This window comes from Acipenser ruthenus, chromosome 7, assembly GCF_902713425.1.
Source record: "Acipenser ruthenus chromosome 7, fAciRut3.2 maternal haplotype, whole genome shotgun sequence".
In the NCBI taxonomy this organism is placed as follows: Eukaryota; Metazoa; Chordata; class Actinopteri; order Acipenseriformes; family Acipenseridae; genus Acipenser; species Acipenser ruthenus.
The window spans coordinates 50,073,395-50,087,388 of NC_081195.1; the positions used below are offsets into that span (position 1 = coordinate 50,073,395).

At 47.1% G+C, this 13,994-nt stretch overlaps 1 long non-coding RNA gene across 1 annotated transcript; it reads right to left on the reverse strand.

The window, feature by feature from the left end:
* Window positions 1-8,286: 8,286 nt before the first annotated feature.
* LOC131737647 (uncharacterized) lies at window positions 8,287-10,101 on the reverse strand. Its single transcript, XR_009329293.1, has 4 exons — window positions 10,008-10,101; window positions 9,159-9,395; window positions 8,756-8,843; window positions 8,287-8,599 (listed from the first exon to the last, which is right to left on the reverse strand). It is a non-coding gene; the product is annotated as an uncharacterized LOC131737647 (long non-coding RNA).
* Between the last annotated feature and the right edge of the window lie 3,893 nt (window positions 10,102-13,994).

A 13,994-nucleotide genomic window follows, 5' to 3' on the forward strand; every position in this document is an offset into this window, starting at 1 on the left:
AGGGAACCGGGGTTGCATCCGCAACCTATCGTTCCCTTTCAAGTCGAAAATAACCATCAAGGTATGGGAACAGTGTACCCAAGCCGTCGCGAGGGAGGATTCTCGGCAGTAGGACAGACTTACGTCATAACGCAACTGCGTAGGCAGAACATCTAGGCATATGCGGAGCTGCGCCTCAGCGTCTATGCTCGTAATGACACCTGTCTTAAAGGTGGAACAGTCAACACCATGCTATCAACCACTCTATACGTCCGCATCCTGAGGCGTCGTAGAGTGTAAAACAGATGCTCCAAACAGTGGAGCAGAGGAATCCAGTACATTTAACCTGTAAAACCTCATGAAAGTATGCGGCGTAGCCCAACTGGCTGCCGCGCAAATATCAGACACCGGCACCCCTCGAAAGAGGGCCCAGGATGTCGCCATACCCCTGGTAGAATGCGCCTTCAACTGCCCTGGTGGTGGAAGGCCTGCAGATTCATACGCTAATTTAATAGCATCCACTATCCAGTGGGAAAGGCGCTGTTTAGACAGCGGCTGACCCAAAGATCTAGAACCATGGCATATGAACAACTGTTCTGTCTGCCTCACAGTCTTTGTACGGTCCATATAACACCTCAATGCCCTCACGGGGCAGAGCATGTGTAACCGCTCTTCCTCTGGGGAAGAAAAAGGAGGAGGATGGAACGCCATCAACTCGACTGACTGGTTCATGTGGAACGGGGATATAACCTTTGGTAAAAAGGCCGGATTAGGGCGCATGGAGACCTTAGAACCGTCTCCTGCAAAACGAGTACAAGAAGGATGCACTGAAAGTGCATGTAACTCGCTCACGCGTTTTGCTGATACCACAGCCAGCAAAAAAGCTGTCTTAATAGATATGAGCTTCATATCCACGCTGTGGAGAGGCTCAAACGGTGCCTTGGTAAGGGCTTCTAGCACCACATCAAGGCTCCACGACGGTAAACTGGTCGTTCTTGGAGGCCGCAAGCGTCTTGCACCTTTCAGAAACTGAGATGCCAAAAAATGGCAACCAGGTGATAACCCGTCAATGCGTACATGACAAACCGAAATGGCGGCTAAATACACTTTAAGTGTAGAAGGAGATTTCCCTTCATCCAGCAGTTTCTGTAGAAACTGCAATATTACTGCCATAGGACAGGAGACTGGGTCGTGGCTCTCAGCCAGACACCAACTCTGAAACAGCTGCCACTTATACGCATACTGCGACCTAGTAGAGGGCGCTCTCGCACTCTGGATGGTCGATATAACTGCAGTCGAAAGCCCTAAGGCTGACAGGCGCTCCCGCTCAGGGGCCAAGCCCACAACTGCATGAGTTTGGGGTTCGGATGCCAAAGCTGTCCTTGAGCTTGGGACAACAAGTCCGCTCGCAAAGGGAGTTCCCTCGGGCGACCGTGCAGTAACTGCACTAGACTCGGGAACCATATTCTCCGAGGCCACCGAGGAGCGATCAGAATCACTGTCGCTCGCTCTACCCTGACCTTCTCCAAGAAGGCGGGGAGCATCGGAATCGGTGGAAAGGCATACAGGAGCCCTGGCGGCCATTCGTGAGCCAGTGCATCCACCCCCAGGGGGCTGTCGAGGTCCTTCACCGAGAACCATAGAGGACAGTGCGTGGTCTCTCGCGAAGCGAAGAGATCGACCTGCGCTGTGCCGAACCATTCCCAGATGCGCTCCACCACTTGAGGGTGGAGACGCCATTCGCCCGCAAGAGGACCTCCTCTGGACAGGAGATCCGCTGCGTAATTGACTCTGCCCGGCAGATGAACTGCACGCAGAGAGGCTAAACGCGGTTGAGCCCAGAGCAACAGCCGCGTTACCATCTGGTGAAGACTGGGGGACCGCAATCCGCCCTGGCGATTGATATACGCCACTACTGTGGTGTTGTCTGACCGCACTAACACGTGCTTGTCTAGAAGCACTGGCAAGAAGTGCCGGAGGGCGAGGTCCACCGCTCTGAGCTCCAGAGCGTTGATGTGGGCTGACCTCCAGGGTCCTGACCACACTCCACGGGTCCCTGTCCCGTTCCAGACTGCTCCCCAACCGTGGTTGGAAGCGTCGGTCGTGATGACCTGCCTTCTGAAAATGGGACCCAAGCGTACGCCTTGGCGGAGGTTTGACGGAACTCTCCACCAGCGTAGCGCTTCCCAGCAGGCTCGGGATACCCTTAGCCTGCGGTGTTTGTCTCTCCGCGGATGCAACGCGAAGGCATTGAACCAGGCCTGCAGAGGTCTCTGGTGTAGTAAGCCCAAAGGAAGGGCTTGTGAGGCGGCAGCCATCAACCCCAGCATGCGCTGACACAGCTCCATGCTGACTGTTTGTCTCAACCTGAATAGGGAAAGACACCGCTCTATTGAGGCAACTCTTTGTGTCGACAGGGTCGCTTCCATGGACACTGAGTCCAGATGCAGACCCAAGAACTCGGTCTGTTGGCTCGGCACTAGGCGGCTCTTTTCTGAATTGATCTTCAGACCTAGCCGCCGAAGATGGTCTGTAACCATCACTGTGTGCTGTGCCACCTGCTCCTTTGACTGCGCGCAGACGAGCCAGTCGTCCAGATAATTCAGCAGTCGGACACCTTGAGCCCGCAAGGGAGCTAGAATGGCATCCATACATTTCGAAAAGGTTCGAGGAGCTAGTGACAGGCCGAACGGAAGGACACAAAACTCGTATACCCTGCTCTGGAATGCGAAACGCAGATACTTCCTGTGACCCGGGCAGATGGGAACGTGAAAGTACGCATCTGTCAGGTCCACGGTGGTGAACCAGTCGCCGTGTCGGACTGACTGGATGATGTGCCTGTGCGTAAGCATCCTGAACGATAACACCCGCAGGTATTTGTTCAGTACTCGCAGATCTAAAATAGGACGGAGCCCGCCGTCCTTCTTGGGCACCAGGAAGTATTTGGAATAGAACCCCTGGTCGATCAGAGCAGGGTCTACTTGTTGAATGGCACGCTTGCTGAGCAATGCTTGTATTTCCACATTCAGAGCTGAGGACTGAACCGAGTCCTTCACTGCAGTTACGACCACCCCCCGAAAGGGGGGAGGTTTTAACTGGAACTGAAGGGTGTACCCGGTGGATATAGTTTTGTGCACCCAGATGTCGTTGGTGCATTGTTGCCAGAACTGGAGCTGGGAGACAGTGTAGGGGAGGGTTAACAGCTGCCTGGTGTTCTCAGGGCTGTTTGGGCTGGGCTCGTTCGCGAGGGGCCTGGCCAGAGCCCCGAGGGCGTGGCTTGGCACCACCTCTAGGGCGCCACCCTCCGCGCTGCGGTCTTGAAAAAGGAGGTTGACCGCGCGCTGCTGTGCTTGAGGGAGAGGTCTTAGTCCCCCCTGGCCGTGGCTGGTGCTGTGGTGGTGCCCTGCGCCACTGATGTTCCTGAGGCCGCTTCGGCTGGAACGACGGTTTTGGCCACATTTTCGCCATCTGCTGTGACGCCTCCCGCGCCTTGGCGGAGCGTTGCAGCATCTCCTCCACCGCTGGACCAAATGTGTGTCCCGGTGTAATTGGGGCATCCAGCAACGGGGCCTTATCAGGTTCCTGCACTCTCGCCTGCGAGAGCCAGAGCTGCCTTCTGGCCACCACCAGAGACGCGATGCTCCTGCCCTGAGCCCGCGCGTTGAGCTGGGCCAGCTTCACCAGCAGTTGACTGACGGTCCCCAACTCGCTTCTGAGGGCCGCCGAAGGGCACTCAGGCAGGTCTTTAATTAATGCCGCTTGGTAGACCGTCAGCAAGCTGGCCACATTAGAGAGCTTGACCGCCTCTGTGGCCGCAGCGTACCCCTTCTTGAGGTGTACCTCAGTGGTCCTGCACTGCTTATTGGGGCATGCAGGATCTTTCGTCAGCCCCGATAGTGTTGGCGTCTTCACCAACGCGGCGAACGCAGCGTCCACAGGTGGGAAGGACGCCAACCCAGCCTCACTTGCCCCTTGCATGTTAAAGGCCGAGGCCTTGCGAGAAGTCGCCGGGGCAGAGGCCGGAGCCCCCCAGGTGGACTGTACCTCCTTAATAAAGTCCGGGAATGCCGGAAGCATCCTGGACTGACTGGACTGGGCTGAAGGCGACTCAAACAAGGAGCGCCGAGGCGGCTCCGCCATCGGCCACTCGACGCCCAAGTGGCGGGTTGCTCTGTCCACCACAGACCACGTAGGGTCATTGGTGTCCAGCACGTGGAGCTCGTCCTCAGAGTGCTGGGAGGCTACCTCAGCCTCTGTACTGTCCCCCTCTAGGATGTCAGATGCGTCTCTAGACAGCGCATCGATATCCCACTCCCCTTGAGACTGCACTGGAGGAGCGACGACCGGTGCAGGTTGTGGAGGGGCCACTGGCTGACTAGCAATGGGCCCAGTCGGTTGTCCTGGGACTGGAGGCACCACATTTGCTAAGGACATGAGGATGGACTGCTGCCCCATCATAACCTCCATGAATTGGGACATTTTGGAGGTTAGCTCTGCCACCCCCGACCTGTCTCTGTATCGCCTGTCCCGACGAGGGGAACGAGAGCGTGCTCTCCGTCGAGGCGATCTGGAGTGCGACCTAGACTCCCGACGGGGGCGTACCCTACGAGGGGAGGGGCTGCGCTCCCGAGCGCGTCTGGTGGGGGACCTCTGACCAGCCGTTAGCTGGGAGGACGGGCTCCTGGAGAGCTGCAGCCGCCCTGGCGGCGTCGCCGTAGATGACGGCGGGGCAGAAATGGTGTGGGACGATCCAGTGGAAGGAGAGCGCCCACCCACTGCTTTCTTCGCCCTTTGGCGGAGGGTGCGTGTCTGGAAACCAGCACAAAGATGGCAAAAAGCCCTAACCGCCAACGCGGATGCGGCGTGCTCTGGCCCCAGACACGCCACACAGTCCTCATGGGGATCGCTCGCTGGCAATTTTGCCTGGCAGGTGACGCAACGGTGGAACCCGGACATGGTTGCCGAAGCGTGGACGTGCCCTGGTCGTAAAGGCGTCGATGCGCCAAGCGTCGAGCGCCGAAGCGTCGAGCGTTCAGGTGCGTGCACCGAGCGTCAAGGCGTCGAAGCGCCGAGCGTCGAGGTGCGTGCACCGAGCGAGCGCCGAAGTGCGTGCACCGAGCGTCGAGGTGCGTGCACCGAGCGTCAAGGCGTCGAAGCGCCGAGCGTCGAGGTGCGTGCACCGAGCGTCGAGCGTCGAGGTGCGTGCACCGAGCGTCGAGCGTCGAGGTGCGTGCACCGAGCGTCAAGGCGTCGATGCGCCGAAGCGTCGAGCGTCGAGGTGCGTGCACCGAGCGTCGAGCGTCGAGGTGCGTGCACCGAGCGTCGAGCGTCGAGGTGCGTGCACCGAGCGTCGAGGTGCGTGCACCGAGCGTCGAGGCGCCGACGCGCCGAGCGTCGAGCGCCGAAGCGTCGAGCGTCGAGGTGCGTGCACCGAGCGTCGAGCGCCGAAGCGTCGAGCGTCGAGGTGCGTGCACCGAGCGTCGAGGCGTCGACGCGCCGAACGTCGAGCGCCGAAGCGTCGAGCGTCGAGGTGCGTGCACCGAGCGTCGAGGCGTCGACGCGCCGAAGCGTCGAGGTGCGTGCACCGAGCGTCGAGCGCCGAAGCGTCGAGCGTCGAGGTGCGTGCACCGAGCGTCGATGCGCCGAAGTCCCCAAGCGCAGACGCGCTAGCACCAAGCGCTGATGCGCTGCACAAAGCGCCGAAGCGCTGCACCAAGTGGCAAAGTGCCGACACCAAGCGCCTAAGCGCAGCACGCCGGAGCGTGAGTACCGAGCGTAGAACGCTAGCACAGACGCCTAAGCGTCAGCTGACCCGCAGAGCGGAGACGCTATATGCTGGTACAGTGTCTTATGCTGTGCACTACTTACCTGCTGGTGCTGGGGATAGAGGCTTAGTGGTCGTCTTCCTCTGTGTAGTGAATGGGATTTTTTTTTTTTTTTTTTTTTTTTTTTCGCTGCAGCAGTACTGCTGGTGGTGATTATGTGACTGGGACACAGTATATGTGGGCACAGTACAACTACCACGCGGTTTTTTTTGTTTTTTTTTTTACCGCAGGCAGTACGTGGGAGACAGCAGAGCAGGCTCCACACACACGCGGTCTAGCCAAGGCAAGACCGGGGCTGCAGACACGCGCGCGGCCAAGGCCAACGCAACGTGCGTCACAAATATATACAATACACACAGAAAAATATATATTTTAATACAACCCAAAACACAACACAATAATCAAAATTAATTAATAAAGGAAAGACGGGAGACCACGAGAAACGCGATGCAAGCAAAGCGTGAAGGAAATATATAAAATATATAAAAATATACACAATATATAAAATCCTTAAATAATAATAATAACGACTCCGAAGAGTGTAACTGAAATAAACTCGGAGAAGGGGCAAAAACCAGCTTCTCAAGCTTTAAGCTTTTTGAGTACAGTCAGCTACAGGCTCTAATACCTACCGCTACCAATGCTGAAGACAAAAGAGGAAGTGAGTCTCTGCGCGCTGCGTATAGTAAGCTCCCAAGGGGGCGGGCTTACGTGGCAGCTCGCGCAGAGGCCTATCGGCAGCTTTGCTATAAAAGCTCAGCCAATCGCTACTGCCTGACGGCAATATCCCATACCTTGATGGTTATTTTCGACTTGAAAGGGAACAGCTCATTGCTTTCAGCTGCTGCTCCACGCAGACAGGTAATCGTCCACGGCGGAGCGCAACATCAGTTAAACAATTAATGAAATCATTAATGCAAAAATATACAATAAAACTACATATTTCCCCATGTGTAGGGCTTCCGCCCTACCACAATGACATTATTATTTATTGATTTTATTTTGTTTTATTTCTTTGATCACCAACTGCCACGACAACACACTCGTTTTTTTATGCAGTACTCCTGACGAACTTCACCAATTGACCGCATCGTACAGGCTCTTAAGGTAGCTTGTGTTGGAGCAGCAGGACAAGCTCGCCATCCCGCCCGCTGCTTTCTTGCATTACTGCTCACCAAAACCGTTCGCCGAAACAAAAATAGGTAAATAGGTAACCTATTTACCATGGTATCTCTCCCCTGGGTGCCTTGTGTTTTGCGCCGGCTGCTCTTGATCTCCGTGAACGCACCCGCTGTCTCCAAACCTTGCAGAGCAGCACATTGAAGCGCTTGAAAACACAGCACAACATTCCCTAATAACACTTGCAATGCATTATGACTTCAAAGGTATGACTTTAAGTCTATGACATTATTATTTATTGATTTTATTTTGTTTTATTTCTTTGATCACCAACTGCCACGACAACACACTCGTTTTTTTTATGCAGTACACTCTTAGAAAAAAGGGTACAATATAGAACCCTAAAAGGTTCTATCTGCTGGTATAGATTTGGAACCATTTTGAAGTGCTATATGGAACCTTTTAAAATGGTTCTTTGGAAGAACCCTGCATTAGAGGTTTAATAAAGTACCACCATGGTTCTTATATTAATGGCATAATACAGAACCATATTGGTTCCTCTGAAGAACCTTCTATTGAGGTTTAATATAGAACCATAAGAGTTACACTATTGAACCTTACAATTAACATTCTATGGAGGGTTGTTTGGTTCATCTGAGAAAAAACCAATGTATACCTTTAAGAGCTCTTCACATCCTTTAGAATCCCCCAACCTCAGAAGTGTAAGTGCTTTGATAAATCACTCAATTCAGGATGCCAACAATTTATTTATTAAACATTTATATAACAATTTATTGTTTTTACAGGTTAAACCATTAGAGTAGTTTCAGTTTCAGGTTTAGTTATATACAGTTTTACACAGTTTTATTCAACCTGTGTGTTTTTAATAATTAAACCATATTATTTACACAGTGAAAAAAAGGGTCTCGCAGCAAACTGGAAAATAAATCTATGCATCCTACAGATTTTCCTGAAACTTACACAAAATGCATTTTCAAGAACATGTAATAGACCTTGAAAAAGCTGAGATAAAATGTATATTGAAACTGATGAACGTGGGTTTCTTTTTTCTTATACATTTTTTGGTGGCACAAATTAGAAGAGCTACAGTACAGTATTTAGATCAGAGCTTATTATGAGTTTATGATATCTATAAATTAAGACTGAATGTTTATTAGTTTTTTGAGATCAAAACTTCGGCCTCAATTTCGTTATTTCTTTTCTTATGGAGTCCAAGTGTTTGGCAATACTATGCTAGTCTTCTCCTGGGAACTCCTCACTTTGCATCTGCAATATGTATCATAACGTTAAGTAATTCAATACTTATGATCAGGCATTTACTGCATGTATTCTCTGTGCTTTTCTTTACTCTGGAAAAATGCTAAAGATCAAGTACTCTCCATGAAAGCCAATTAGCTAATAAACTACACAATCGCATGTATGTACATATATAAAGTATGTAATTCTATTTCAATCTATTTCTGTCAATGCAGATCCAAGAGTTAGGCTTACAGATTCTCTTCTCTTTTTCATGAGCGGTTGCTGTTGCTCTGGTGCACGCTTCCTTCCTCGACCCACAGCACCAAACTTTTTTTCATGTCTTCTACAGTCTCCACTGAAATAAGTGTCTTTCTCTCTTTTTTGAATTTATTTCTCAGTATTTCAAGTAGAGTAGCCTGAAACAATGATAGAAAGTTAAACCTATGTCCATTATCTGGCTATAAAAAATACATATCAACTAGTAAAAATATATTTAACGCTGCATAATTTTGACAAATTAATGTTTATTCGACTATTTCTTTTATGAATATAACTACCAAATGTATACTCACATATCCAGTTTGGCTGTCATCCCTTAGAAATCTGTACTTACAGCACAAAGTACTTAGCACAGTACTGTACATTATGTGGTCTGGATACCTAAATATACAGATTAGAAAATAATATAGGCATATGAATTGTAAGTGAATTGTAAGAAAAATATATATTTGAGAAATAATGTCATGAAATACAGTTGCATTTTACAATTGCTTTAATTTACAAAAAAACATGCTGAAAAGCATAATCAAAATGAATTTAATAAAACTTTTTCTCTTGAATAAAATATTGCTGTTATGATAGATTTAAAAAAAATAGTAATCCTTTTAAAAATGAATATGCTATTTTATGTTATGTAATTATTCTAAAATTGGTTGCCTATGTATCTAAAACAAACACCGAAATCTCAGTTCTTACAGCGTATATTTGCTGAGGTCATCAAACAGAGTCTGTATTAGAGCTGCACGAAGGGCAGATTTGTCTTTTGATTTGAAACCAATGTCCTTTCTATCAAGGGCCATCTGTACAACTGGAGGAAATATAGGCAATGTATAACATGCGGTCCAAACATGAACACTTGTTGAGGTTTGTGGCACTTCTCTGCATTCTACTGGTAGCACCTTCTCTGAAACAATATGCTCATTTGCTTTTGTTCTATGAAAATACAAAAAACAACAAAAAAAAAACAATATTTCATAATTTTAATCACCTGAAAATATCTAAAGACTTGATATTTAAACAGAGCCTTATAATTTAACAGCCATATTAATTTTCTACACAGAAGTTTAAAACCATACATTCCCAGTCCTCATTTTCAGGAATTAAACTAGTGAAAAAATCTCTCGCGCTCGCGCTCGCTCTCGCGCTCGCTCTCGCGCTCTCGCTCTCGCGCTCTCGCTCTCGCGCTCTCGCTCTCGCGCTCTCGCTCTCGCGCTCTCGCTCTCGCGCTCTCGCTCTCTCTCGCTCGCTCTCTCTCTCTCGCTCTCTCTCTCTCGCTCTCTCTCGCTCTCTCGCTCTCTCGCTCTCTCGCTCTCTCGCTCTCTCGCTCTCTCGCTCTCTCGCTCTCTCTCTCTATATATATATAAAGAAATGTACTCCCATAATATACATCTTTCTTACAATACAACATTTCAATACAAAAAGCGTACTGGTAGTAGTAATTTATACTTTTCAAAGTGTTTCCTGTATAGTATGTGGTATTTAAATGTAAATACTAAAACACAACAATAGACTAAGATAATGTATAATATATTTGTCAATACATACCTTTTAAGGTTCTCGAGAGCCTTTAAAAATTTGACTTGGTCCTTCATAGTTCGGAAGATTTTTCCAATCATATGTTCTGTCAGACCTAAAAGAGTTTCACCATCTATTTCTTCACCTAATGAACAAAAAAACATAAAATTAATCAGAAAAAAAAGCACCAATGTTAACCTGCCATTGTAATTAATATCACAGTTTTAAATGCAAGCAGTACCTTATACACAGTATGATGAGGTGCAATATATAAACATCCATCACTGTCTTCATAAGCATCGAGTGCATGGTAGTCAACTTCATTGCCAGGTGTTAATGTACACCACTCATGTAAAGCCTCTATTTTGAAGGCATGAAGGTGAGAATTAAATTCCAGAGCAAAATACAGTTTCCCACACAAAATCCATGTACACCTAAACTGAATGATATGCAGGATTTTGAAAAAAATGGGTAAATCCTCATGGACTACATCGACAATGAAGTAATCCTTGACTTCGTATTTCACGTGATCCACAGTTAGTTTCTTTACTTTCAGTATGGTTTCATCAGCTTCAAGTTCACTGGCTTGAATATTGCATTTTTCAAGAATAATGTCTTTCAAAGATGTAGATGATAGCTGAACAACACAAGACCCTTCTTGCTCATATGACTGATGCAAAGCATCTGCACAACAAAAATCCCAACACTGTCTTTGTTGATGTCTTTTTGCTAAAGTAAAGCAGATGTTCCGGAAGTTGCACACATTTCTTGCAAGCCGCTTAAAGTACTGGTGCTTTCCTTCAAAACGTAAGCACCAAAGTGATCGAAGTGGTCCAAATTCAAGCAAGCAATCTGGGGTAGTGTACCAAGTAATGCAATTTTGGTATAAAATTACCAGGATACAGTCTATTAAATTCACTGAGAAATTCTCCAATTAAAATCTGCAAATGTGAAAGTGACGACTTTTTCACAACAGGAGACATTACAAAGTCTACTATTTCACGAAACAGAAGGTAGTGCTGCCAGTGTTCATCTTCTGTTGGGACAAAATGGCCAATTAGAAATGGAAGAAATTTAAACATGCACCATTTTTGAATGGCAGTGCCAGGAAAAGTACCAGCATTTAAATGCTTTAATGACAATTTAACTGGCTTTCCTTTCTTGTCATTTTGTCCAAAGGAAAATAAATCAAGTTCAGTGTTAATGTTTTGAACAGAAACAATTTGTCTTGAATGCAACGTGAGCAAAAGTTGTCGTAAAAGTAATGGAATAACTCCTTCAAGGATATCATGCATAACATCTGGAGGGAAAGAAGTTGTAGTGTCAAAATACGGTAGCTGTTCAAACGTACATTCAGCAACAACTCCATACGCTATACTGGCAACTTCTGCATTAACCTCCCGTGAATGCAAATGTGATCTGTGAGCATCAGATGCTCGAATTATCAAATCATCCTCAGAGTACTTGTCTGAAATCTCTTCATGCAATATCATGCAAAATCTGCATATACGCCCACAGTTAAATGAACGTTTAAATCCTGCCAAAGCATGAGATGAAAGGTTGTCCCCTGATATAGTTACTACAGCTCCACAAAAATGTCTAGTTTCACCATTTACTGTTACTTGAATACCATCTGTGAACAACACTTTTAGGTCATTTATTAAAGGTTATAGTATGTCACTATAACTGTATTTTGTCTGCAAAAGTTTGTATTTTACTAGAACACACAAATAAATGTGACTTAGTTGTGATCTGTATTTCACAGATGCATTTCCTAAAGTAAAATAGAAAGCACAAACTTTATGAATTGTTTTTTTTGGAGCACAAGGGGTTAACAACCTCAAATTCATCTGTATATAGGTGAATCCTAAGAAAGTGAGAATTTCGGGGAAATTGTTTCTGAATAATGTCACTGTCACAGAAGTCACATAAGTAATCGCCAGGTTTTGATTCAGTTTCTCTGTTTACACATTCCCAGATGTCTTCCTGTTTAAGAAGGTCCAAGATCGGTACATAATAAAAGGAAAATGTGATACAGGTTCAACAAGTCCCAGAGTTTCTTTGCAAAACTCAACCAATTTATAGTCTGTGGCAACAAAGTCTACTGCTTTGTTCAGGACATTTTCTTCAGCTAATAGTTTGCTAAGCTGTTCATAACCTGGCGTGGAGCAACCTCCACACCTCACCCTCTCTTAACTGGAGTCCCCCAAGGGTCAGTCTTGGGTCCTCTCCTGTTCTCTCTCTACACCCGCTCCCTGGGCCCCCTCATCGCATCCTATGGTTTCTCATACCATTTCTATGCTGATGATGCTCACATTTTCCTCTCCTTCCCCACCTCTGACTCCACCATCTCCTCCCGTATCTCTACCTGTCTGTCTGCTATTTCCTCCTGGATGCACTCGCATCACCTCAAACTCAACCTCTCTAAATCTGACCTCCTTTTCTTTCCCTCCTCCTCCCCCTCCTCTGATCTCTCTATCTCTGTTCCTCTGGAATCTACCACACTCTCTCCCTCTTCCTCAGCTAAGAACCTTGGAGTCACCCTGGACCCCTGCCTCTCTTATTCCCAGCACATCTCCACTCTGGCACGCACTTGCCGATTCTTCCTGAGCAACATCCGAAGAATCCGACCCTTCCTCACCAACTATGCTACCCAGCTCCTGGTCCAGGCCATGGTACTCTCCCGCCTAGACTACTGCAACTCCCTCCTGGCTGGCCTCCCTGCGTCCGCCACCCGTCCGCTCCAGCTCATCCAGAACTCTGCTGCCCGCCTGGTGTTCTCTCTGCCTCGCTTCGCCCACGCTACTCCACTCGCTCCACTGGCTCCCGATCACCGCTCGCATCCAGTTCAAGACTCTTGTACTAGCCTACAGATGCCTTGATCAGACTGCACCCAGCTACCTCCAGACCCTCATCTCTCCCTACACCCCCACTCGACCTCTCCGCTCCGCCTGCACTAGAAGACTGGCTCTACCTCCGCTACGCTCCCCTGCCTCCCGAGCCCGCTCCTTCTCCACCCTTGCTCTGCAGTCGTGGAACGACCTTCCTACAGATGTCAGGACTGCCCAGTCCCTGACCACATTCCGGCGCCTCCTTAAGACTCACCTCTTCAAACAGCACCTGTAGAACTCCTCTGTTGTATCCTGGGACACTATCACCCTTCATTTAAATATGCTTTATTTTGCTCTTATCTGCCCCCTATTTTACTGCATTTAATCCTGTACCTCAGAATATTGTAATCTGCCAAGTGTTTAATCTGTAGTATTTTGTACTTAATCATATCCTGATGTAACTATCACTATTTAATCATATCCTGATGTAATTTTCACTATTATCTGCTGTATTATTGAATTGTGGTTTGTCACACTTGAAAAAATTATTGTATTTCTTGTTCTTATTGTATGACTTGTATTGTAACACTTTAATGTATTTGTATTTGCTTGCGATTGTAAGTCGCCCTGGATAAGGGCGTCTGCTAAGAAATAAATAATAATAATAATAATAATAATAATAATAATAATAATAATAATAATAATAATTCTCTTCAACACTGAAGCCTGCTTCATTTAAACACTGTCTAATTAGTTGTGAATAATTTTCATGAAAATAATCTAGAATGAATTGTAAATTATGAACCAAGCTGTCCTGGACTACTTTAGGTAGTAAATGCTTTTCTTGGATTTTTAAAATAAATGTGGCAATATTTTTTGTTAGCTCAAACTGGAAGTCATGCACAGACACCTGACTGAAATTTTCACTACAGACAGAAAGCAAAGCAGTGTCAGAGTCTCTATTAATTTCTGGATCTGCATAATCATTGTTACAATCCAAGGATGTTGACTGCTGTCCTCTGATGTAATTTGTGTGATGTTTATAATAATGCTTTCTCAAAGAATTGACGGTTCCAAACTGTTTTCTGCAGTTTTCCACACTACATCTGATAGTGAAATGAGGAATGTGTTGGTGAGCAAGCTCTAAATGAGACAAATATCTTTTAACTGTGTACTTTATGACACT